At 53.0% G+C, this 26,204-nt stretch overlaps 2 long non-coding RNA genes across 2 annotated transcripts; both read right to left on the bottom strand.

Annotated features, from left to right (window-relative positions):
• Window positions 1-5,014: 5,014 nt before the first annotated feature.
• On the bottom strand, window positions 5,015-12,032 carry LOC147596352 (uncharacterized). Its single transcript, XR_015261515.1, has 4 exons — window positions 11,857-12,032; window positions 7,880-8,199; window positions 7,514-7,565; window positions 5,015-5,075 (listed from the first exon to the last, which is right to left on the bottom strand). It is a non-coding gene; the product is annotated as an uncharacterized LOC147596352 (long non-coding RNA).
• A 9,534-nt stretch (window positions 12,033-21,566) lies between these two features.
• LOC147596351 (uncharacterized) lies at window positions 21,567-25,665 on the bottom strand. Its single transcript, XR_015261392.1, has 3 exons — window positions 25,339-25,665; window positions 24,973-25,024; window positions 21,567-21,627 (listed from the first exon to the last, which is right to left on the bottom strand). It is a non-coding gene; the product is annotated as an uncharacterized LOC147596351 (long non-coding RNA).
• Between the last annotated feature and the right edge of the window lie 539 nt (window positions 25,666-26,204).

Here is a 26,204-nt window from a genome sequence, read left to right as displayed (position 1 = left end):
TTGTTTTGGACACATCGAGGCCAACCATTAATGATCTGGCAGGTGGTTCCCTCCTGGCACTGGATGTCTCTGCAGGAGGGCGGGCTGTAGACACACCGTGGTTGGTCATTTATGGTCTCACAGATGCTCCCTTTGGGACAGTGGACATCGGTGCAATTGGGTGTCATAATAGAGGTTTTGATTTGGATGCATTGTGGCCAACCATTAATGATCTGGCAGGTGGTTCCCACCTGGCACTGGATGTCTCTGCAGGAGGGCGGGCTGTAGACACACCATGGTCGATCGTTTATGACTTTGCACTTGGTCCCTTTGGGACACTGGAGGTCGCTGCAAGTGGGCATCACAGTGGAGGTCTTGATTTGGATGCATCGTGGCCAACCATTAATGATCTGGCAGCTGGTTCCCAGCTGGCACTGGATGTCTGTGCAGGAGGGCAGGCTGTAGACACACCGTGGTTGGTCATTTATGATCTCACACTTGCTCCCTTTGGGACACTGGATGTCGCTGCAAGTGGGTGTCATAATGAACGTCTTGATTTGGACGCATTGTGGCCAACCGTTAATAATTTGGCAGGTGGTTCCCACCTGGCACTGGATGTCTCTGCAGGAGGGCGGGCTGCAGACACACCATGGTTTCCCATTTAGGATCTCACACTTGCTCCCTTCGGGACACTGGACGTCGCTGCAATTGGCTGTCATAATGGAGGTCTTGATTTGGACACATCGTGGCCAACCAGTAATGATCTGGCAGCTGGTTCCCTCCTGGCACTGGATGTCTCTGCAGGAGGGCGGGCTGTAGACACACCGTGGTTGGTCATTTATGATCTCACACTTGCTCCCTTTGGGACACTGGACGTCGCTGCAAGTGGGTGTCATAATGGAGGTCTTGATATGGACACATTGTGGCCAACCATTAATGATCCGGCAGGTGGTTCCCTCCTGGCACTGGATGTCTCTGCAGGAGGGCGGGCTGTAGACACACCGTGGTCGGTCATTTATGGTTTTGCACTTGGTCCCTTTGGGACACTGGATGTCGCTGCAATTGGGTGTCATAATAGAGGTCTTGATTTGGATGCATCGTGGCGAACCATTAATGATCTGGCAGGTGGTTCCCACCTGGCACTGGATGTCTCCACAGGAGGGCAGGCTGTAGACACACCGTGGTTGGTCATTTATGATCTCACACTTGCTCCCTTTGGGACACTGGATGTCGCTGCAAGTGGGTGTCATAATGGAGGTCTTGATTTGGATGCACTGTGCCCAACCATTAATGATCTGACAGGTGGTTCCCACCTGGCACTGGATATCTCTGCAAGAGGGCGGGCTGTAGACACACCGTGGTTGGTCATTTATGCTCTTGCACTTGGTCCCTGTGGGACAACTGACATTGGTGCAGGTCTTGGTTCGCCCACACCAAGGCCACCCATCAACCATGTGACACACAGTTCCCTTCTGGCATTGAACATCGTCGCAGGAGGGCGGGTTGTGGACACAGCGTGGTTGGTCATCGATCATCTTGCACGAGGTACCTTTGGGACACTGGACATCCTGGCAAGGTTGACTTGGAGATGTCTTAGTTTGGACACATCGTGGCCAATCCTTCACCATCTGACATGTGCTTCCTTTCTGGCATTGGACGTCCTGGCAGGTGGGTCCAATGTGGACACAGTTTGGCTGTCCGTCCCTCATTTTGCACGTGGTCTTTTTTGGACAATGAATGTCACTGCAAGAAGGTCGTCTTGAGGATATCTTGACTGGGACGCACCGAGGCAAACCATCAACCACCTCACACGTGGACCCTATGGGACAGGGATGATGGTGGCATGAAGACGGCACATGAGGACGTGGAGTTGGTGGTGCTTCACTCTGGAACACCTGCTTGTGCACGCATTTGGGTGAACCGTCCACCATCTTGCACTGCCTTCCACTTTCACAATGGAAATCCTTACATGAAGGCAAGGGGACACATTTTGGTCCGCCATCCACCATCTTGCATTGTGTTCCACCTTCACAGCGGAAATCCTTGCACGACGGCAATGGGATGCATTTTGGCCTGCCATCCACCATCTTGCACTTGGTTCCTCCTTCGCAATGGAAATCCTTGCACAATGGCAATGGGACGCATTTTGGCAACCCATCCACCATCTTGCACTCGGTTCCTGCCTTGCAATGAACATTCTTACATGATGGCTGTGGGACACACTTGGGCAACCCGTGCACCATCTTGCATTTGGTTCCTGCTTCACAACGGAAATCCTTGCACGACGGCAGCGGGATGCATTTTGGCCCCCCATCCACCATCTTGCACTCAGTTCCTGCTTCGCAATGGAAATTCTTGCACGATGGCAATGCGATGCATTTTGGCCCCCCTTCCACCATCTTGCACTCGGTTCCTGCCTTGCAATGGAAGTTCTTACATGATGGCAGCAGGACACACTTGGGCAACCCGTGCACCATCTTGCACTCGGTTCCTGCTTCACACTGGAAATCCTTGCACGATGGCAACGGGACGCATTTTGGTCCGCCATCCACCATCTTGCATTGTGTTCCACCTTCACAGCGGAAATCCTTGCACGACGTCAATGGGACGCACTTTGGCCCCCCATCCACCATCTTGCACTCGGTTCCTGCCTTGCAATGGAAGTTCTTACATGATGGCAGCAGGACACACTTGGGCAACCCGTGCACCATCTTGCACTCGGTTCCTGCTTCACACTGGAAATCCTTGCACGATGGCAACGGGACGCATTTTGGTCCGCCATCCACCATCTTGCATTGTGTTCCACCTTCACAGCGGAAATCCTTGCACGACGGCAACGGGACGCATTTTGGCCCCCCATCCACCATCTTGCACTCGGTTCCTGCCTTGCAATGAAAGTTCTTACATGATGGCTGTGGGACACACTTGGGCAACCCGTGCACCATCTTGCACTCGGTTCCTGCTTCACAAAGGAAATCTTTGCACGATGGCAACGGGACGCATTTTGGTCCCCCATCCACCATCTTGCACTCAGTTCCTGCTTCGCAATGGAAATTCTTGCACGATGGCAATGCGATGCATTTTGGCCCCCCTTCCACCATCTTGCATTCGGTTCCTGCCTTGCAATGAAAGTTCTTACATGATGGCACTGGGACACACTTAGGCAACCCGTGCACCATCTTGCATTCGGTTCCTGGTTCGCAACGGAAATCCTTGCACGACGTCAATGGGACGCACTTTGGCCCCCCATCCACCATCTTGCACTCGGTTCCTGCCTTGCAATGAAAGTTCTTACATGATGGCAGCAGGACACACTTGGGCAACCTGTGCACCATCTTGCACTCGGTTCCTGCTTCACAATGGAAATCCTTGCACGACGGCAATGGGACGCACTTTGGCCCCCCATCCACCATCTTGCATTGTGTTCCTGCCTTGCAATGGAAGTTCTTACATGATGGCAGTGTGACACACTTGGGCAACCCATGCATCATCTTGCACTCGGTTCCTGCTTCACAATGGAAATCCTTGCATGATGGCACCGGGACACATTTTGGCCACCCGTCCACAATTTTGCATTGTTTTCCAGCTTCACAGCGGAAGTCCTTGCACGACGGCAAGGGGACGCACTTGGGAAAACCATCTACCATCTTGCATTGTGTTCCAGCTTCACAACGGAAATACTTACACGACGGTAGCGGGATGCATTTTGGCAAGCCATCCACCATCTTGCACTCAGTTCCTGCCTTGCAATCAAAATTCTTACATGATGGCAGTGGGACACACTTGGGCGAGCCGTCCACCATCTTGCACTCGCTTCCTGCTTCACAATGGAAATGCTTACACGAAGGCAAGGGGACGCACTTGGGCAACCCATCCACCATCCTGCACTGCGTACCCTCTTCACAACGGAAATCCTTACACGAAGGTAAAGGGAAGCACTTGGGCCAGCCGTCCACCATCTTGCACTGGCTTCCAGCTTCACAGTGGGCGTCCTTACACGAAAGGGACTTGATGCACTTGGGCCACCCGTCCACCATCTTGCACTGCGTCCCCTCCCGGCACCGGTAGTTTTTGCACGAGGGCAATGGGATGCATTTGGGCCCGGTGGCCAAGACAACGCATGTGCTCCCTGATGCGCATTGCATCTCAAGGCAGAGCTTGGCGTCTGGTCGAGCAGCCCCTGCGGAAAAAAACAAGGGCATCAGTTAGCAACAGTGAGCGACAGCCCAACCCCGCATCAGACAGCAGAGAATCCACTGCTGGGTGGGGTAGCTTCTTTTCTTCTCCTGTGAGGCAGAATTTCCCCAACATTTTTGCTCTCCTCCCACTCAGACCTGCTCTTTCATTTTTTGGTCCATGATTTAAGGCTGGGGATTCTCCAGAGGCTTGCATAGGGGTTGAGCAAGCCCTGCTATGCATTCCAAAGGGAATCTGAGGCCAGACATGCTGAATTTGGGGTTTGAGAGGCAGAGGGAGATGTGCAAGGAAAAGGCGTATGGATTTAGGGCTGGAAATGCCAAAAGTGGGGATGGAGGGGCAAAGGGAGAGGTGGGATGAGAAGGTGTGGGGGTCTGGGGCTGGTAAGAGCAGATTTGGGGTTGGAGATGGAGAAAGAGAGGTAGAATGAAAGGGTGTGTGGATTTGGGGCTCAAAATGCCACATCTGAGGTTGGAGAAGGAGAGGTATAAGGAAAAGGTGTGTGGATTGGGGCCTGAAAATGCCAAATTTGGAGCTGGAGAGCAAAGGGAGATGTAGAATGAAACGGTGTGTGGATCTGGGTCTAGAAATGCAGAATTTGGGGTTGGAGATGGAGAGATGCAAGGAAAAGTTCTTACGTGACAGCAGTGGGACGCACGTGGGCCAGCCGTCCACCATCTTGCACTGGCTTCCAGCTTCACAGTGGATGTCCTTACACGAAAGGGACTTGATGCACTTGGGCCACCCGTCCACCATCTTGCACTGCGTCCCTTCCCGGCACCGGTAGTTTTTGCACGAGGGCAATGGGATGCATTTGGGCCCGGTGGCCAAGAAAACGCATGTGCTCCCTGATGCGCATTGCATCTCAAGGCAGAGCTTGGCGTCTGGTGGATCAGGCCCTGCGGAATAAAACCAGGGCATCAGTGAGCGACAGCCCAACCCCGCATCAGATAGCAGAGAATCCACTGCTGGGTGGGGCAGCTTCTTTTCTTCTCTTCTCCTGTGAGGCAGAATTTCCCCAACATTTTTGCTCTCCTCCCACTCAGACCTGCTCTTTCATTTTTTGGTCCATGATTTAAGGCTGGGGATTCTCCAGAGGCTTGCATAGGGGTTGAGCAAGCCCTGCTATGCATTCCAAAGGGAATCTGAGGCCAGACATGCTGAATTTGGGGTTTGAGAGGCAGAGGGAGATGTGCAAGAAAAAGGCGTATGGATTTAGGGCTGGAAATGCCAAAAGTGGGGATGGAGGGGCAAAGGGAGAGGTGGGATGAGAAGGTGTGGGGGTCTGGGGCTGGTAAGAGCAGATTTGGGGTTGGAGATGGAGAAAGAGAGGTAGAATGAAAGGGTGTGTGGATTTGGGGCTCAAAATGCCACATCTGAGGTTGGAGAAGGAGAGGTATAAGGAAAAGGTGTGTGGATTGGGGCCTGAAAATGCCAAATTTGGAGCTGGAGAGACAAAGGAGAGATAGAGTGAAAGGGTGCGTGTATTTGGGGCTGAATATGCCAAATTTGGTGTTGGCAAGGAAAAGGGAGAGGTAGAATGAAACGGTGTGTGGATCTGGGTCTAGAAATGCAGAATTTGGGGTTGGAGATGGAAAAGGAGAGATGCAAGGAAAAGTTCTTACGTGACAGCAGTGGGATGCACGTGGGCCAGCCGTCCACCATCTTGCACTGGCTTCCAGCTTCACAGTGGACGTCCTTACACGAAAGGGACTTGATGCACTTGGGCCACCCGTCCACCATCTTGCACTGCGTCCCCTCCCGGCACCGGTAGTTTTTGCACGAGGGCAATGGGATGCATTTGGGCCCGGTGGCCAAGACAACGCATGTGCTCCCTGATGCGCATTGCATCTCAAGGCAGAGCTTGGCGTCTGGTCGAGCAGCCCCTGGGAAATAAAACCAGGGCATCAGTGAGCGACAGCCCAACCCCGCATCAGACAGCAGAGAATCCACTGCTGGGTGGGGCAGCTTCTTCTCCTGTGAGGAAGAATTTCCCCAACATTTTTGCTCTCCTCCCACTCAAACCCGCTCTTTCATTTTTTGGTCCATGATTTAAGGCTGGGGATTCTCCAGAGGCTTGCATAGGGGTTGAGCAAGCCCTGCTGCACATTCCAAAGGGAATCTGAGGCCAGACATGCTGAATTTGGGGTTTGAGAGGCAGCGGGAGATGTGCAAGGAAAAGGCGTATGGATTTAGGGCTGGAAATGCCAAAAGTGGGGATGGAAGGGCAAAGGGAGAGGTGGGATGAGAAGGTGTGGGGGTCTGGGGCTGGTAAGAGCAGATTTGGGGTTGGAGATGGAGAAAGAGAGGTAGAATGAAAGGGTGTGTGGATTTGGGGCTCAAAATGCCACATCTGAGGTTGGGGATGGAAAAGGAGAGGTATAAGGAAAAGGTGTGTGGATTGGGGCCTGAAAAAGCCAAATTTGGAGCTGGAGATGCAAAGGAGATGTAGAGTGAAAGGGTGGGTGTATTTGGGGCTGAATATGCCAAATTTGGTGTTGGAGAGGAAAAGGGAGAGGTAGAATGAAAGGGTGTGTGGATCTGGGTCTAGAAATGCAGAATTTGGGGTTGGAGATGGAAAAGGAGAGATGCAAGGAAAAGTCGCATGGATCCGGGCCTGAATATGCCAAAATTGGTGCTGTAGGGAGACCGGGAGACCTGCACAAAAAGGATGGGTGTATCTGGGGACAAAAATGCCAGATTTAGGCTTGGAGAAAGAAAGGTAGAGTTAAAATGAAGGAGTGGGTAGATTTGGGGCTAGTAACAACGAATTTGGGGTTGGAGATGGAAAGGGAGAGGTGGAATGAAAGAGTGTGTGGATTAGGGGCTAGAAATGCAAAATGTTGGCTTGGAGAGGAAAATGGAGAGCTGCAAGGAAAGCGTGGGTGGATTTGGGTGTGAAAATGCCAAATTTGGGGCTTGAGAGGTGCAAGGTGTGACTTTCGGGCTCGAAATGCTGAATTTGGGGTCGGAAATGGAAAAGGACAGGTGTATGGAAAAGGTGCATCCATTTGGGGTTAAAATGCCAAATCTGGTGTTAGAGCTGGAAAGGGAGCAAGGAAAAGGTGCATGGATTTGGGGCTGAAAATGCCAAACTCGGGGTTGGAGATGGAAAGTGAGAGGCGGAATGAAAGGGTGTGTGGATTTGGCGCTAGAAATGCCGAATTTGGGCTTGGAAATGGAAAGAGAGACCTGCAAGGAAAGCGTGGGTGGATTTGTGTCTGAAAATGCCAGATTTGGGGCTGGAGGGGAAAAGGGAGAGATGAGACAGGCAAGGGAAGGAGGAGCTGGGTGGAATTTGGGTGGAGAAATGGGGATTTTGGCCAACAGGACTCACCGCACTGCCACAGCAAGCACGTCAAGAGCAGCAGCCACCACAGAGACCGCATCTGCCCCACACGTGGGAGAAAGAGATCCTCAGTTAGGGGGCAGGGAGGGGACCCTGGCATCTGGGACCCACTCTGCCCCACAGTGAGGCAGGGGACCCAGGCATCTGGGGCCCACCCTGCCCCATAGATCCCACCGGGGACTCAGGTATTCAGAGCCCATCCTGCCCAATAGATCCCACAGGGCACTCGGGCATCCAGGACCCACCCTGCCCCACAGATCCCCCAGAGGACCCAGATATCCGGGGCCCACCCTGCCCCATAGATCCTACAGGGAACCCAGGTATCCAGGACCCACCCCATAGCAAGGGACTCACCATCTCAGCGCTGCCTCTCCTCTGAGGACTTTGGGGTTTTTGTAGAGGACAGGGGGAGGTGGCATCCACCAGTGGTGTTCTGGCTCCGCCCCTGCTGTTCCACCCCATTGTTCCACGTGAAAGGGATGGAACCCGAGGTGGGGGAGGGGAGGGCAGAGATAAGATGTGGGACTGGATCCATCTGGGGCCGGGTTGGCACCAGCAGGGCAGCGATGGTGGGGTGGACAGGGATCCCCTGGTGATGGTGTCTCCGTCCATCCATCCACCCAATGGCATGTCATCTGTCCGTCCGTCCTGGATCCCTCCAACCGTCCAACCATCTATCCAACAATCAAACCAGCTGTTCATCAATCCAACCACGCACCCATCCAACCATCCGTCCAACCGTCATCTATCCAACCATCTGTCCAACCATGCAATGATCCCACCAAGCATCCACCCCACCATCCCTCCAACGATCCCTCCATCCCTCCAGCCATCCATCCAACCATCCACTCAACCATCCAACTATCCCTCCATCCATCCAATCATCCATCCAATGATTCCTCCATCCCTCCAACAATCCCACCAAACATCCATCCATCCATCCATCCATCCTTCCCTTCCTCCCTCCCTCCCTCCATCCCACACTCTGATCTTTCACCCCTCTTCCCCCTCTCTGCTCCCCCACCCCTCAGGGCTCTGTTTGGTGACACCTTGGTCCCTCTACTCAGCAACACCTCAAATGTCCCCAAGGATGCCCCCTCACCCAACATGGGCCCACGTGTCCAGGGACACCCGCCCCATTCCTCTCCCCTTGCCCCCCTTTTAGGGGACCCAGGCGTCCAGGGACACCCTCCCCCCCGCCCCTGCTCCTTTCAGGGGACCCAGGCATCCAGGGACTGCCTCCCCATCCACCCCCCTCCCCATTTTATGGGACCCAGGTGTCCAGGGACTCTCAATTCCTTACCCCTTTTAGGGAACCCAGGGGTTTGGGGACACCCTCCCCATCCTTCCTCCCTCCCCATTTTAAGGGACCCAGGCGTCTGGGGACCCACGACCCCCTCTCCCTTTATGGGACGCAGGGGACTCTGGACCCCCTCCTCATCCCTTCCCCGTCCCGCCTACCAACCCGCTTTTAGAGGACCTAGGGGTCTGAGGACTCACTCCCCATCGTCCCCCTTCCCACTTTCAGGGGACACAGGGGACTGGGACCCCCTCCCCATGCCTTCCCCCACCCCTTATAGGGGACTTAGGGGACTCACAGATCTGGGGACCCTCTCCCCATCTCTCCTCCCTCAATTTAGGGGACCCAGGGACAGGTTTGGGGGAGGTCCCTGGGGTGGTTTATGGCATGCCAGGGGGGATTTGGGGTTTTAAGGGGAACTGAAGGGGTCCCAGGGAGGTTTGGGAGTCCCTAGGGTAGTTTAGGGCATCCTGGGGTGTTCTGGGAGGTCCCCTGGAGGGGTTTGGGGATTTTAGAGGGGGCTGAAGGATCTTTATGGAGGTTTGTGGGGGGGGTCCTGGGGTGGTTTTGGTGTTCCCAGGGGAGGATTTTGGCATCTCTGGGCGTCATTTTAGTGGTGCCAAGGGTTCCCCTAGAGTGGTTTTAGGGCTTCAGGGAGGCTGAGGAGGTCCAGGGAGATTTGGAAGGGGGGTCCCTGGGGACTTGAAGGGTCCTTTGGCTGGTTTCAGAGGTCTCTGGGGAATTTAGGATGGTCCCAGGGCTGGTTTTGAAGGGGTACTTGAGGGGGTTGAAGGGTCCCTGGGGAGTTTAGGATGATTTGGGGGTTGCCAGGGATGTTTAGGGGGTCTCTGGGGTGGTTTTGGGGGTCCCAAGGGGGATTTGGGGGTTCCTGGAAGGATTTGGGGCTTTCAGGGTGACTGGATGCATGTTGGTGGGCGGCATAGGAGAGTCTCCACAGTGTCTGGGGGGTCCTTGGGGACATCAGGGGGTCCCTGGGGTGGTTTTGGGTTTCCCTGGGGGGGGGGGGGGGCGGCAGATAGGGGTTCTCTGGGGTCATCTAGGGGTCCCAGGAGGAATCTGGGGGTTCCTCGGAGGGGTTCTGGGGTTCCAGGGTGACTGAGGACATTCGAGGGCGGTAAGGGGACTGGGGTTGCTGATAGGTGTCTGGGGAGTTTAGGGGGGTCCCAGGGGTGGTTTGGGGAGTCTTAGCGAGGATTTGAGGGGTGACCTGGAGGGGTCTGGGGGTTTCAGGAGGACAGAGGGGGTACCAGGGAGGTTTGGGGGCCTCTCTGGGTGGCTTAGGCAGGTGCTGGTGTGATTTGGGGTGCCTAGAAGGGGTTTGGGACGTTCAGGGGGCCAGGGGGTGAGTTGAGGGGAGTGGGAGAGTGCCCAGGATGTTTGGGGGGTCCTTGGGTGGACTGGAGGTCGCAGGGAAGGTTTAGGGGATCCCATGGTGGGATTTGGTGGTCCCCTGGAGGGATTTGGGGGTTTTAAAGTGGTTGAGGTTTTCCCTGGGAAGTTCAGGGGTTTCTGGGTAGGTTAGGGGGGTCCTGGGGTGTTTTGGGGGGTCCCCTGAAGGGATTTGGGTGTTTTAGGGGGGCTGAGGGAGTTCCCAGGAGTTCTGGGACACCCTGGAAGTTTACAGGGATACTGGGGTGTTTTGGGGTGCCTGGGGTTTTTTGAGGCGTTGTTTTTTGCAATGCAAAAGACGATGCAAAAGGCAGTGCAAGAGGAGCCTGCTAAAATATGATGCAAAGGGGGTGCTATAAGGGGGTGCATGAGCACAGTGCCAAAAAAGGGGATGCAAGCACAATGTGCAAAAATGCAGTGCAAAAAGCGATGCAAAAGGCGGTGCAGGAAGGGGATGTAGAAGGCAATGCAAGAAGCAGGTGCAAGAGGATGGTGCAAAAATGCAATGGAAAAAGCGTTGCAAAAGGTGGTGCAAGAGGAGCGTGCAATAATGCGGTGCAAAACGCGATGCAAAAAGAGCATGCAAGGAGATGCAAAATGCAATGCAAAAGCTCCTCGCGGATTTCTGGGAAGTCCGCGGCCTTCCGCTGCCAAAGGCCGATTGCTCCCGCCGTCCTCCCACGCCTTCGCTTCCTGCTCGCCTCTTGATTTATTGATTTACTACATTTTATTTTAATATTTTTTTGGCAAGGGGGAACGGCTGAGATGCGACTGCCCCGGGGCAGGAGGTGGGGCGAGACACCTGATATTTTTTTCTCCCCTCCTGGCAAGTTTGCAGTACTCCTTGCTTTGGGTTGCAATTTCCCTTGACATGGATTCCAATGTCACTCACCGTGGCTTGCAATGCCCCTCGCATTTTCAGTTGTTTTACACTACTGTCAATAACCGTGTCTTACTATCAGGATAAGAATTCGTTACTGTGCAAGACAAACAAATCAGGGCCAGAGACAAAATTATTTGCTTTAGGAGCCTGTTTCGACATCTCTCCTCAGTCTAGAAGCCCACACTGTTTCTTGGTTATTTGGAACATTATTCTCACTGATAACAGCTGGACAACAACACCGTGGTTGGTCACTTTTGATCTCACACTTGCTCCCTTTGCGACACTGGACATCACTGCAAGCGGGTGTCACAATGGAGGTCTTGATTTGGATGCACTGTGGCCAACCATTAATGATCTGGCAGGGGGTTCCCAGCTGGCACTGGATGTCTCTGCAGGAGGGAAGGCTTGATAGTAGGAAACCTCTCTTTACCAAGAGTCTCTCTCTCACTCCCCCCACCCTCCAAGGGAATAGAGAGAGATAATGTAAGAAAAAAACGCTTTAGGTGTAAGTTAAGGAAAGGGAGAGATTCCTGAAGTTACCCTTATGGGCAAAACAGACTCAACTTGGGGAAAACTATGCATTTGCTACTAAAACCAAAGCAGGATAATGAGAAAGAGAGCAAGTGAACTTCCCCCCACCCCTCCCTCTTCCCAGGCTTAACATTATCTCTACCACCTTCTCCCTCCCGAGCACCAGAGGAGGGAGGAGGAATGGGGGGGTTATGGTCAGTTCATCACCTGTCGCTTTACGCTGCTCCTTCCTCCTCGGGGGAAGAACTCCTCACATTCCTCCCCTGCTCCAGCCTGGGGTCCCTCCCACGGGCTGCAGTCCTTCATGAACTGCTCCGGTGTGGGTCATTTTTCCACGGGGTGCAGTCCCTCCGGAACAGCTGCCCCAGCGCGGACCCTCCACGGGCCACAGCCTCCTTCAGGCATCCGCCTGCCCCGCAGTGGGGTCCTCCTCGGGCTGCAGGGGGATCTCTGCCGGGAGCAGCGTTACTCCTTCCCTGCCGGCTCTCCTGCCAGCAAACCAACCCCGCACGCACCGGAGCCCCGCCCCGGGAAAACAGGGCATCACACAGACACCCTCCAGCCAAGCCTTCATTTAATGCTGCGCAACACAGGGTTAAGCACCCGCACACCCGCTACGCACGCGAACGCCCCCGCCCCCTGCGCCCATGGACCTATCCGCGCCTAGCGCGCGAATCGCTGTGGACCGCCCCTCCTGTGTACGGGCAGCGCCGCTCGCAGCCCTTCCCGCGCACGTGCAGCCCAGCCCCGCTCGTAGCTTTGTTGCTAGGCTGCAAGTTCCGCCTTGCGACACCCACCTCTTTGTTAACGTTACCCCACACTTCCCCTCCTTCTTCACTGACCTTGGCGTCTGCAGCCGTTCCTCTCACAAGAAATTCTTCACAACCGGCTCAGGCAGACGCCTCTCAGGATCTCCTCACATCTCGTCTCCTCTCCACTTCTTGCAGCCCGGCCGCGCCCAGTCGGGCCAAGATGGCTGCCCAGCGGGAGGCCAGAGGGTGAGGGCTGCCAGGCCCACAAGGCTTGTGCCTCTCCCTCTCTGCCCCTGCTTCTGCTGGAGTACTCCCTGTGGCCAGTTTAGGTCAACTGTTCTGACTACACCCCTCCCAGCTCCTTTCACCTGCACGTTAGCGAAACCTGGGAAGCTGGAAAAAGGCCTTGGTCTCTTTAGCAACAACAACTAAAATTAGTGTATTGTCAACATTCTTCACCTACCAAGTACAACACTAAATCCAAAATACAGCATCTACTGAGAGGACAAGTTGCTGTATCTCAGTCGAAACCAGGACATTCCCACTCTTCCAGATCCAGCCTTGTCTCTGGCATTCCTTCTCCTCCGCTTGCAGAGGACCCATCTTTGGCAGATGCTGGGCAGATGGATGGCAAGCAGCTGAGGGCTTTAGGTTTTTCTAGATTGGAGAAAAGGAGGCTGAGAGGCGACCTCACTGCTCTCCAAAGCTTCCTGAGGAGGGGAAGTGGAGAGGGAGGTCCTGAGTTCTTCTCCGTGGGATCCAGTGACAAGATGCCTGAAAATGCTTAAAAGCTGTGTCAGAGGAGATTCAGACCTGGGAGTAGGAAACCTCTCTTTACCAAGAGGGTGGTCAGACAGTGGAACAGGCTCCCCAGAGAGGTGGTCAATGCCCCACGCCTGTTCAGCGCCTTAAAAAGAGGCATTTGGACACTGCCCTTCATAATAGGCTTTAACTTTTGGTCAGCCCTGGGGCCATCAGGCAGTTGGACTGGACGATCGTTGTAGGTCCCTTCTGATGGAAACTGTTCCATTCTACCACCTTTCAATACCAGCAAATCCTCATTGTTTGCCTTTCTCCCATTTTTTTTTTATTTTTCACTGCCATAAACATTATCTGATGACAGAAGATAATGTTTACAAGAACGAACTTCTTTTTCAAAGTAATCTCATTATTCTTTCACTAAATGAGAAAATAGAAATAATTCCTTCCAGCCCCATACAATATTTCGAGGCCATGTGTGTTGTCTTACTGTTGTTGTCTCTTGTCCAATACAGTTTTGCTGGCATAAATACTTTTGACATTTGCTTCTTCACATTCAGAGCAACCAGGCTTTTAAAAAACATATGTTCTCTAGGCTTTTCTTAAGAACAGGAACTAAACTCTCTGGGCACACACGTTGGCTATTGCTCTGTACCATGTGGACTTACAGTTTAACGTGTACTTTTAATTCATGGATCAGCCCCGGAGAGTTTACTATTTCACTTTTGTTCTCTAAACTGCCGCTGGTATTTCTAACTCTTTAAAGGGAAGAAGACCCAGAGAAAAGCACGCTCTATTCTGCTGCAATGCCCCTCATTGCATTTTACCATCTTGTCAGTGACTCGTAAGTGACTCTTCTGTGCTGCCACATCGCATGCTAGAAATGCTCCGGCAGCCCCATGATTGGGTGAGGCTTAGTCTGTTCAACCCTCCCTACTTAATTACCTAAATAATTGGGGGTTTCCGGTGCCTCAGCATGGACCAGCCTCAGAGAGAGAGATGTGTATGAAGAGTAGACATCTAATGCCTTGGCTTCGATGTAGGGCATCCTGTACAAAATGGGTACTGACCAAAATCACTAACGCCCAGGAAAATTTTCTTTGTAGAAAGGAAAATTGAGCCAAGATCAAGCTGGAAAATAGTTCTTCGGCATCTCCCGGCATATCTTCCACTTCGCTAGACTGCTTGGGTTAGTCCCCCTGAGAAGCACAAAGAGGCAAATACAGAGCGATATTGCGGCATATAGAACAATTTCACTGAATACGGAATAGTCTTGCCGAATATACGGTGATTTTGCTCAATATAGAATGACCTTGCTGAACACAGGGCCTTCTTGCAAAATACAGAGTGATTTTGCCAAATGCAGGGCCACTTTGCCAAATATAGGGTGATCGTGCCAGATTTAGGGTGATCTCGCCTAATACACAGTGATCTTGCCTCAGACAGAGCAATCTTGCTGAATATAAGGTGATCTTGCAGAATATAGGTTGCTCTTGTTGCATATATAGTGATTTTGCCAAATAATGAGCAGTCTTGTCCAACATGGAGCCCTTCTGCCCAATATAGAGCCATTTTGCCAAACCCCAAAGCCACCGCCACAGGTGGTGGATCAGAATCAGAAGATTCCTCCAAGGGCCATCCCATCTCCACCTTCTGCTTGCTTGCCCCCACACCACGCCCAGCGCGCCCACGGGCCTGCCCTCGCTCCACTGCCTTCCCCAGCCCCTCTGCCACAGCACTGCCTGTCCTGCACGGCACTTCCACACCAATGCCTAACACTCAAACGTGCCATGACACAACCATTTAACCCCTACTTCCCCTCTGCTGCTGCCTACAAGGATGCCCTGGAGGGAGATCGGACAAGGTTGCAGCAACGGGGTGGTGGAGTGGGGAGGGAACTGCAATTTCTTGGCGATATCCATGACGTGGAAGATGAAGCCAACAGCACCGTAAAGCAGTAGCCGGGCTTGGAAACATTTTGAGCGCAATCCCAAGCACGGGGGCAGGATCGGCCCTGCAAAAACATGGTTGCATTGAGCAAAACTCACCTTTTAGGAAGGGGAAGATGAAATTTTCTGCCTCCCTGCAGGGATGCGATGATGAGGGTGAGGAAGGGCCGTTGGTTCCTCTTCAAAGGGGGGGATCCTGATAGCCAAGTGCATTTTGTCTCTTCCAGTCGTGCCTCTAACGGATGGAAGTGGAAGCCCCTGTCTACCCTATGCAGTAAGTGAAACCACACGGAGACGGACGCGAGAGGACACTTTCCTGTTTCTTTGCTGTCAGAAAAATGTATTCGTTCTCTGATCCCGAATTAACACATCAAAGGAAGTAATGCCAAATGTCTGTTACTCCTTTTTGACGTCTCTTACAACTTGAAGAGCCTCCTCTCTGCTTCTTTTAACCATTTCTTTGTGTGTAATACAGGCATATATGAAATAGAAATTATATATATTTATATTTTTCATCCTCTTTTGCACCGAGAACCACATTCTTCTGTGAATGGTCTCATTTTCTGTAGGGGAAGTTGTGGAAGAATACGGAACTACATTGTAAGAATACGGCCCAAAGTTCTCATCTGAAGATAACGTCCTGTGTAGTACACTTGTCAGGGAAGGACACATACCACGTAGCAAATGAACAAATTTAGCACCAAATGATGCCAAGAGAAGATGTTCAACCAATTAACTGGAGTGCCTTTGATAGGGATTTCTTTTTTCCTTTTATTTTTTTGGGGGGAGAGGGTAGCGCAGGGGGAACAGGAACCTCTTGAAACTGAACTCTCCAAAGTCGTTTTACACTACTGTCAATAACCGTGTCTTACTATCAGGATAAGAATTCGTAACTGTGCAAGACAAACAAATCAGGGCCAGAGACAAAATTATTTGCGTTAGGAGCTGGTTTCGGCATCTCTCCTCAGTCTAGAAGCCCACACTGTTTCCTGGTTATTTGGAACATTATTCTCACTGATAACAGCCGGAGAACAACACCGTGGTTGGTCATTTATGATCTCACACTTGCTCCCTTCGGGACACTGGACGTGACTGCAAGTGGGTGTCATAATGGAGGTATTGATTTGGACGCATTGTGGCCAACCATTAATGATCCGGCAGGTGGTTCCCTCCTGGCACTGGATGTCTCTGCAGGAGGGCGGGCTGTAGACACACCGTGGTTGGTCATTTGTGATCTCACACTTGCTCCCTTTGGGACACTGGACGTCGCTGCAAGTGGGTGTCCTAATGGATGTCTTGTTTTGGACACATCGAGGCCAACCATTAATGATCTGGCAGGTGGTTCCCTCCTGGCACTGGATGTCTCTGCAGGAGGGCGGGCTGTAGACACACCGTGGTCGATCGTTTATGACTTTGCACTTGGTCCCTTTGGGACACTGGAGGTCGCTGCAAGTGGGCATCACAGTGGAGGTCTTGATTTGGATGCATCGTGGCCAACCATTAATGATCTGGCAGCTGGTTCCCAGCTGGCACTGGATGTCTGTGCAGGAGGGCGGGCTGTAGACACACCGTGGTTGGTCATTTATGATCTCACACTTGCTCCCTTTGCGACACTGGATGTCGCTGCAAGTGGGTGTCATAATGAACATCTTGATTTGGACGCATTGTGGCCAACCGTTAATAATTTGGCAGGTGGTTCCCACCTGGCACTGGATGTCTCTGCAGGAGGGCGGGCTGCAGACACACCATGGTTTCCCATTTAGGATCTCACACTTGCTCCCTTCGGGACACTGGACGTCGCTGCAATTGGCTGTCATAATGGAGGTCTTGATTTGGACACATCGTGGCCAACCATTAATGATCTGGCAGCTGGTTCCCTCCTGGCACTGGATGTCTCTGCAGGAGGGCGGGCTGTAGACACACCGTGGTTGGTCATTTATGATCTCACACTTGCTCCCTTTGGGACACTGGACGTCGCTGCAAGTGGGTGTCATAATGGAGGTCTTGATATGGACACATTGTGGCCAACCATTAATGATCCGGCAGGTGGTTCCCTCCTGGCACTGGATGTCTCTGCAGGAGGGCGGGCTGTAGACACACCGTGGTCGGTCATTTATGGTTTTGCACTTGGTCCCTTTGGGACACTGGATGTCGCTGCAATTGGGTGTCATAATAGAGGTCTTGATTTGGATGCATCGTGGCGAACCATTAATGATCTGGCAGGTGGTTCCCACCTGGCACTGGATGTCTCCACAGGAGGGCAGGCTGTAGACACACCGTGGTTGGTCATTTATGATCTCACACTTGCTCCCTTTGGGACACTGGATGTCGCTGCAAGTGGGTGTCATAATGGAGGTCTTGATTTGGATGCACTGTGCCCAACCATTAATGATCTGGCAGGTGGTTCCCACCTGGCACTGGATATCTCTGCAAGAGGGCGGGCTGTAGACACACCGTGGTTGGTCATTTATGCTCTTGCACTTGGTCCCTGTGGGACAACTGACATTGGTGCAGGTCTTGGTTCGCCCACACCAAGGCCACCCATCAACCATGTGACACACAGTTCCCTTCTGGCATTGAACATCGTCGCAGGAGGGCGGGTTGTGGACACAGCGTGGTTGGTCATCGATCATCTTGCACGAGGTACCTTTGGGACACTGGACATCCTGGCAAGGTTGACTTGGAGATGTCTTAGTTTGGACACATCGTGGCCAATCCTTCACCATCTGACATGTGCTTCCTTTCTGGCATTGGACGTCCTGGCAGGTGGGTCCAATGTGGACACAGTTTGGCTGTCCGTCCCTCATTTTGCACGTGGTCTTTTTTGGACAATGAATGTCACTGCAAGAAGGTCGTCTTGAGGATGTCTTGACTGGGACGCACCGAGGCAAACCATCAACCACCTCACACGTGGACCCTATGGGACAGGGATGATGGTGGCATGAAGACGGCACATGAGGACGTGGAGTTGGTGGTGCTTCACTCTGGAAGACCTGCTTGTGCACGCATTTGGGTGAACCGTCCACCATCTTGCACTGCCTTCCACTTTCACAATGGAAATCCTTACATGAAGGCAAGGGGACACATTTTGGTCCGCCATCCACCATCTTGCATTGTGTTCCACCTTCACAGCGGAAATCCTTGCACGACGGCAATGGGATGCATTTTGGCCTGCCATCCACCATCTTGCACTTGGTTCCTCCTTCGCAATGGAAATCCTTGCACGATGGCAATGGGACGCATTTTGGCAACCCATCCACCATCTTGCACTCGGTTCCTGCCTTGCAATGAACATTCTTACATGATGGCTGTGGGACACACTTGGGCAACCCGTGCACCATCTTGCATTTGGTTCCTGCTTCACAACGGAAATCCTTGCACGACGGCAATGGGACACATTTTGGCTCCCCATCCACCATCTTGCACTCGGTTCCTGCCTTGCAATGAAAGTTCTTACATGATGGCAGCAGGACACACTTGGGCAACCCATCCACCATCTTGCAATCGGTTCCTGCTTCACAATGGAAATCCTTGCACGATGGCACCAGGACACATTTTGGCCACCCGTCCACCATCTTGCACTGTTTTCCAGATTCACAGCGGAAATCCTTGCACGACGGCAAGGGGACGCACTTGGGCAAACCGTCCACCATCTTGCATTGTGTTCCAGCTTCACAAGGGAAATCCTTACACGACGGCAGCGGGATGCATTTTGGCCCCCCATCCACCATCTTGCACTCAGTTCCTGCTTCGCAATGGAAATTCTTGCACGATGGCAATGCGATGCATTTTGGCCCCCCTTCCACCATCTTGCACTCGGTTCCTGCCTTGCAATGAAAGTTCTTACATGATGGCACTGGGACACACTTAGGCAACCCGTGCACCATCTTGCATTCGGTTCCTGGTTCGCAACGGAAATCCTTGCACGACGTCAATGGGACGCACTTTGGCCCCCCATCCACCATCTTGCACTCGGTTCCTGCCTTGCAATGGAAGTTCTTACATGATGGCAGCAGGACACACTTGGGCAACCCGTGCACCATCTTGCACTCGGTTCCTGCTTCACACTGGAAATCCTTGCACGATGGCAACGGGACGCATTTTGGTCCGCCATCCACCATCTTGCATTGTGTTCCACCTTCACAGCGGAAATCCTTGCACGACGGCAACGGGACGCATTTTGGCCCCCCATCCACCATCTTGCACTCGGTTCCTGCCTTGCAATGAAAGTTCTTACATGATGGCTGTGGGACACACTTGGGCAACCCGTGCACCATCTTGCACTCGGTTCCTGCTTCACAAAGGAAATCTTTACATGATGGCAACGGGACGCATTTTGGTCCGCCATCCACCATCTTGCACTCAGTTCCTGCTTCGCAATGGAAATTCTTGCACGATGGCAATGCGATGCATTTTGGCCCCCCTTCCACCATCTTGCATTCGGTTCCTGCCTTGCAATGAAAGTTCTTACATGATGGCACTGGGACACACTTAGGCAACCCGTGCACCATCTTGCATTCGGTTCCTGGTTCGCAACGGAAATCCTTGCACGACGTCAATGGGACGCACTTTGGCCCCCCATCCACCATCTTGCACTCGGTTCCTGCCTTGCAATGAAAGTTCTTACATGATGGCAGCAGGACACACTTGGGCAACCTGTGCACCATCTTGCACTCGGTTCCTGCTTCACAATGGAAATCCTTGCATGATGGCAACGGGACGCATTTTGGCCTGCCATCCACCATCTTGCACTCGGTTCCTGCTTCGCAACGGAAATCCTTGCACGATGGCAATGGGACGCACTTTGGCCCCCCATCCACCATCTTGCATTGTGTTCCTGCCTTGCAATGAAAGTTCTTACATGATGGCAGTGGGACACACTTGGGCAACCCATGCATCATCTCGCACTCGGTTCCTGCTTCACAATGGAAATCCTTGCATGATGGCACCGGGACACATTTTGGCCACCCGTCCACAATTTTGCATTGTTTTCCAGCTTCACAGCGGAAGTCCTTGCACGACGGCAAGGGGACGCACTTGGGCAAACCATCTACCATCTTGCATTGTGTTCCAGCTTCACAACGGAAATACTTACACGACGGTAGCGGGATGCATTTTGGCAAGCCATCCACCATCTTGCACTCAGTTCCTGCCTTGCAATCAAAATTCTTACATGATGGCAGTGGGACACACTTGGGCGAGCCGTCCACCATCTTGCACTCGCTTCCTGCTTCACAACGGAAATGCTTACACGAAGGCAAGGGGACGCACTTGGGCAACCCATCCACCATCCTGCACTGCGTACCCTCTTCACAACGGAAATCCTTACACGAAGGTAAAGGGAAGCACTTGGGCCAGCCGTCCACCATCTTGCACTGGCTTCCAGCTTCACAGTGGGCGTCCTTACACGAAAGGGACTTGATGCACTTGGGCCACCTGTCCACCATCTTGCACTGCGTCCCCTCCCGGCACCGGTAGTTTTTGCACGAGGGCAATGGGATGCATTTGGGCCCGGTGGCCAAGACAACGCATGTGCTCCCTGATGCACATTGCATCTCAAGGCAGAGCTTGGCGTCTGGTCGAGCAGCCCCTGCGGAAAAAAACAAGGGCATCAGTTAGCAACAGTGAGCGACAGCCCAACCCCACATCAGACAGCAGAGAATCCACTGCTGGGTGGGGTAGCTTCTTTTCTTCTCCTGTGAGGCAGAATTTCCCCAACATTTTTGCTCTCCTCCCACTCAGACCTGCTCTTTCATTTTTTGGTCCATGATTTAAGGCTGGGGATTCTCCAGAGGCTTGCATAGGGGTTGAGCAAGCCCTGCTGCGCATTCCAAAGGGAATCTGAGGCCAGAAATGCTGAATTTGGGGTTTGAGAGGCAGAGGGAGATGTGCAAGGAAAAGGCGTATGGATTTAGGGCTGGAAATGCCAAAAGTGGGGATGGAGGGGCAAAGGGAGAGGTGGGATGAGAAGGTGTGGGGGTCTGGGGCTGGTAAGAGCAGATTTGGGGTTGGAGATGGAGAAAGAGAGGTAGAATGAAAGGGTGTGTAGATTTGGGGCTCAAAATGCCACATCTGAGGCTGGGGATGGAAAAGGAGAGGTATAAGGAAAAGGTGTGTGGATTGGGGCCTGAAAATGCCAAATTTGGAGCTGGAGAGCAATGGGAGATGTAGAATGAAACGGTGTGTGGATCTGGGTCTAGAAATGCAGAATTTGGGGTTGGAGATGTAAAAGGAGAGATGCAAGGAAAAGTTCTTACATGACAGCAGTGGGATGCACGTGGGCCAGCCGTCCACCATCTTGCACTGGCTTCCAGCTTCACAGTGGACGTCCTTACACGAAAGGGACTTGATGCACTTGGGCCACCCGTCCACCATCTTGCACTGCGTCCCTTCCCGGCACCGGTAGTTTTTGCACGAGGGCAATGGGATGCATTTGGGCCCGGTGGCCAAGAAAACGCATGTGCTCCCTGATGCGCATTGCATCTCAAGGCAGAGCTTGGCGTCTGGTGGATCAGGCCCTGCGGAATAAAACCAGGGCATCAGTGAGCGACAGCCCAACCCCGCATCAGATAGCAGAGAATCCACTGCTGGGTGGGGCAGCTTCTTTTCTTCTCTTCTCCTGTGAGGCAGAATTTCCCCAACATTTTTGCTCTCCTACCACTCAGACCTGCTCTTTCATTTTTTGGTCCATGATTTAAGGCTGGGGATTCTCCAGAGGCTTGCATAGGGGTTGAGCAAGCCCTGCTATGCATTCCAAAGGGAATCTGAGGCCAGACATGCTGAATTTGGGGTTTGAGAGGCAGAGGGAGATGTGCAAGGAAAAGGCGTATGGATTTAGGGCTGGAAATGCCAAAAGTGGGGATGGAGGGGCAAAGGGAGAGGTGGGATGAGAAGGTGTGGGGGTCTGGGGCTGGTAAGAGCAGATTTGGGGTTGGAGATGGAGAAAGAGAGGTAGAATGAAAGGGTGTGTGGATTTGGGGCTCAAAATGCCACATCTGAGGTTGGAGAAGGAGAGGTATAAGGAAAAGGTGTGTGGATTGGGGCCTGAAAATGCCAAATTTGGAGCTGGAGAGACAAAGGAGAGATAGAGTGAAAGGGTGGGTGTATTTGGGGCTGAATATGCCAAATTTGGTGTTGGAGAGGAAAAGGGAGAGGTAGAATGAAACGGTGTGTGGATCTGGGTCTAGAAATGCAGAATTTGGGGTTGGAGATGGAAAAGGAGAGATGCAAGGAAAAGTTCTTACATGACAGCAGTGGGATGCACGTGGGCCAGCCGTCCACCATCTTGCACTGGCTTCCAGCTTCACAGTGGACGTCCTTACACGAAAGGGACTTGATGCACTTGGGCCACCCGTCCACCATCTTGCACTGCGTCCCCTCCCGGCACCGGTAGTTTTTGCACGAGGGCAATGGGATGCATTTGGGCCCGGTGGCCAAGACAACGCATGTGCTCCCTGATGCGCATTGCATCTCAAGGCAGAGCTTGGCGTCTGGTCGAGCAGCCCCTGGGAAATAAAACCAGGGCATCAGTGAGCGACAGCCCAACCCCGCATCAGACAGCAGAGAATCCACTGCTGGGTGGGGCAGCTTCTTCTCCTGTGAGGAAGAATTTCCCCAACATTTTTGCTCTCCTCCCACTCAAACCCGCTCTTTCATTTTTTGGTCCATGATTTAAGGCTGGGGATTCTCCAGAGGCTTGCATAGGGGTTGAGCAAGCACTGCTGCGCATTCCAAAGGGAATCTGAGGCCAGACATGCTGAATTTGGGGTGTGAGAGGCAGAGGGAGATGTGCAAGGAAAAGGCATATGGATTTAGGGCTGGAAATGCCAAAAGTGGGGATGGAGGGGCAAAGGGAGAGGTGGGATGAGAAGGTGTGGGGGTCTGGGGCTGGTAAGAGCAGATTTGGGGTTGGAGATGGAGAAAGAGAGGTAGAATGAAAGGGTGTGTGGATTTGGGGTTCAAAATGCCACATCTGAGGCTGGGGATGGAAAAGGAGAGGTATAAGGAAAAGGTGTGTGGATTGGGGCCTGAAAATGCCAAATTTGGAGCTGGAGAGCAATGGGAGATGTAGAATGAAACGGTGTGTGGATCTGGGTCTAGAAATGCAGAATTTGGGGTTGGAGATGGAAAAGGAGAGATGCAAGGAAAAGTTCTTACGTGACAGCAGTGGGACGCACGTGGGCCAGCCGTCCACCATCTTGCACTGGCTTCCAGCTTCACAGTGGACGTCCTTACACGAAAGGGACTTGATGCACTTGGGCCACCCGTCCACCATCTTGCACTGCGTCCCCTCCCGGCACCGGTAGTTTTTGCACGAGGGCAATGGGATGCATTTGGGCCCGGTGGCCAAGACAACGCATGTGCTCCCTGATGCGCATTGCATCTCAAGGCAGAGCTTGGCGTCTGGTCGAGCAGCCCCTGGGAAATAAAACCAGGGCATCAGTGAGCGACAGCCCAACCCCGCATCAGACAGCAGAGAATCCACTGCTGTGTGGGGCAGCTTCTTCTCCTGTGAGGCAGAATTTCCCCAACATTTTTGCTCTCCTCCCACTCAAACCCGCTCTTTCATTTTTTGGTCCATGATTTAAGGCTGGGGATTCTCCAGAGGCTTGCATAGGGGTTGAGCAAGCCCTGCTGCGCATTCCAAAGGGAATCTGAGGCCAGACATGCTGAATTTGTGGTGTGAGAGGCAGAGGGAGATGTGCAAGGAAAAGGCGTATGGATTTAGGGCTGGAAATGCCAAAAGTGGGGATGGAGGGGCAAAGGGAGAGGTGGGATGAGAAGGTGTGGGGGTCTGGGGCTGGTAAGAGCAGATTTGGGGTTGGAGATGGAGAAAGAGAGGTAGAATGAAAGGGTGTGTGGATTTGGGGCTCAAAATGCCACATCTGAGGTTGGAGAAGGAGAGGTATAAGGAAAAGGTGTGTGGATTGGGGCCTGAAAATGCCAAATTTGGAGCTGGAGAGACAAAGGAGAGATAGAGTGAAAGGGTGGGTGTATTTGGGGCTGAATATGCCAAATTTGGTGTTGGAGAGGAAAAGGGAGAGGTAGAATGAAACGGTGTGTGGATCTGGGTCTAGAAATGCAGAATTTGGGGTTGGAGATGGAAAAGGAGAGATGCAAGGAAAAGTCGCATGGATCCGGGCCTGAATATGCCAAAATTGGTGCTGTAGGGAGACCGGGAGACCTGCACAAAAAGGATGGGTGTATCTGGGGACAAAAATGCCAGATTTAGGCTTGGAGAAAGAAAGGTAGAGTTAAAATGAAGGAGTGGGTAGATTTGGGGCTAGTAACAACAAATTTGGGGTTGGAGATGGAAAGGGTGAGGTGGAATGAAAGAGTGTGTGGATTAGGGGCTAGAAATGCAAAATGTTGGCTTGGAGAGGAAAATGGAGAGCTGCAAGGAAAGCGTGGGTGGATTTGGGTGTGAAAATGCCAAATTTGGGGCTTGAGAGGTGCAAGGTGTGACTTTCGGGCTCGAAATGCTGAATTTGGGGTCGGAAATGGAAAAGGACAGGTGTATGGAAAAGGTGCATCCATTTGGGGTTAAAATGCCAAATCTGGTGTTAGAGCTGGAAAGGGAGCAAGGAAAAGGTGCATGGATTTGGGGCTGAAAATGCCAAACTCGGGGTTGGAGATGGAAAGTGAGAGGCGGAATGAAAGGGTGTGTGGATTTGGCGCTAGAAATGCCGAATTTGGGCTTGGAAATGGAAAGAGAGACCTGCAAGGAAAGCGTGGGTGGATTTGTGTCTGAAAATGCCAGATTTGGGGCTGGAGGGGAAAAGGGAGAGATGAGACAGGCAAGGGAAGGAGGAGCTGGGTGGAATTTGGGTGGAGAAATGGGGATTTTGGCCAACAGGACTCACCGCACTGCCACAGCAAGCACGTCAAGAGCAGCAGCCACCACAGAGACCGCATCTGCCCCACACGTGGGAGAAAGAGATCCTCAGTTAGGGGGCAGGGAGGGGACCCTGGCATCTGGGACCCACTCTGCCCCACAGTGAGGCAGGGGACCCAGGCATCTGGGGCCCACCCTGCCCCATAGATCCCACCGGGGACTCAGGTATTCAGAGCCCATCCTGCCCAATAGATCCCACAGGGCACTCGGGCATCCAGGACCCACCCTGCCCCACAGATCCCCCAGAAGACCCAGATATCCGGGGCCCACCCTGCCCCATAGATCCTACAGGGAACCCAGGTATCCAGGACCCACCCCATAGCAAGGGACTCACCATCTCAGCGCTGCCTCTCCTCTGAGGACTTTGGGGTTTTTGTAGAGGACAGGGGGAGGTGGCATCCACCAGTGGTGTTCTGGCTCCGCCCCTGCTGTTCCACCCCATTGTTCCACGTGAAAGGGATGGAACCCGAGGTGGGGGAGGGGAGGGCAGAGATAAGATGTGGGACTGGATCCATCTGGGGCCGGGTTGGCACCAGCAGGGCAGCGATGGTGGGGTGGACAGGGATCCCCTGGTGATGGTGTCTCCGTCCATCCATCCACCCAATGGCATGTCATCTGTCCGTCCGTCCTGGATCCCTCCAACCGTCCAACCATCTATCCAACAATCAAACCAGCTGTTCATCAATCCAACCACGCACCCATCCAACCATCCGTCCAACCGTCATCTATCCAACCATCTGTCCAACCATGCAATGATCCCACCAAGCATCCACCCCACCATCCCTCCAACGATCCCTCCATCCCTCCAGCCATCCATCCAACCATCCACTCAACCATCCAACTATCCCTCCATCCATCCAATCATCCATCCAACGATTCCTCCATCCCTCCAACAATCCCACCAAACATCCATCCATCCCTCCATCCATCCTTCCCTTCCTCCCTCCCTCCCTCCATCCCACACTCTGACCTTTCACCCCTCTTCCCCCTCTCTGCTCCCCCACCCCTCAGGGCTCTGTTTGGTGACACCTTGGTCCCTCTACTCAGCAACACCTCAAATGTCCCCAAGGACGCCCCCTCACCCAACATGGGCCCAGGTGTCCAGGGACACCCTCCCCATTCCTCCCCCCTTGCCCCCCTTTTAGGGGACCCAGGTGTCCAGGGACACCCTCCCCCCGCCCCCGCTCCTTTCAGGGGACC

Source organism: Chlamydotis macqueenii, chromosome Z (genome assembly GCF_036417535.1).
Source record: "Chlamydotis macqueenii isolate bChlMac1 chromosome Z, bChlMac1.mat, whole genome shotgun sequence".
Taxonomy (NCBI): Eukaryota; Metazoa; Chordata; class Aves; order Otidiformes; family Otididae; genus Chlamydotis; species Chlamydotis macqueenii.
This window is presented reverse-complemented; position numbering and strand designations above follow the sequence as displayed.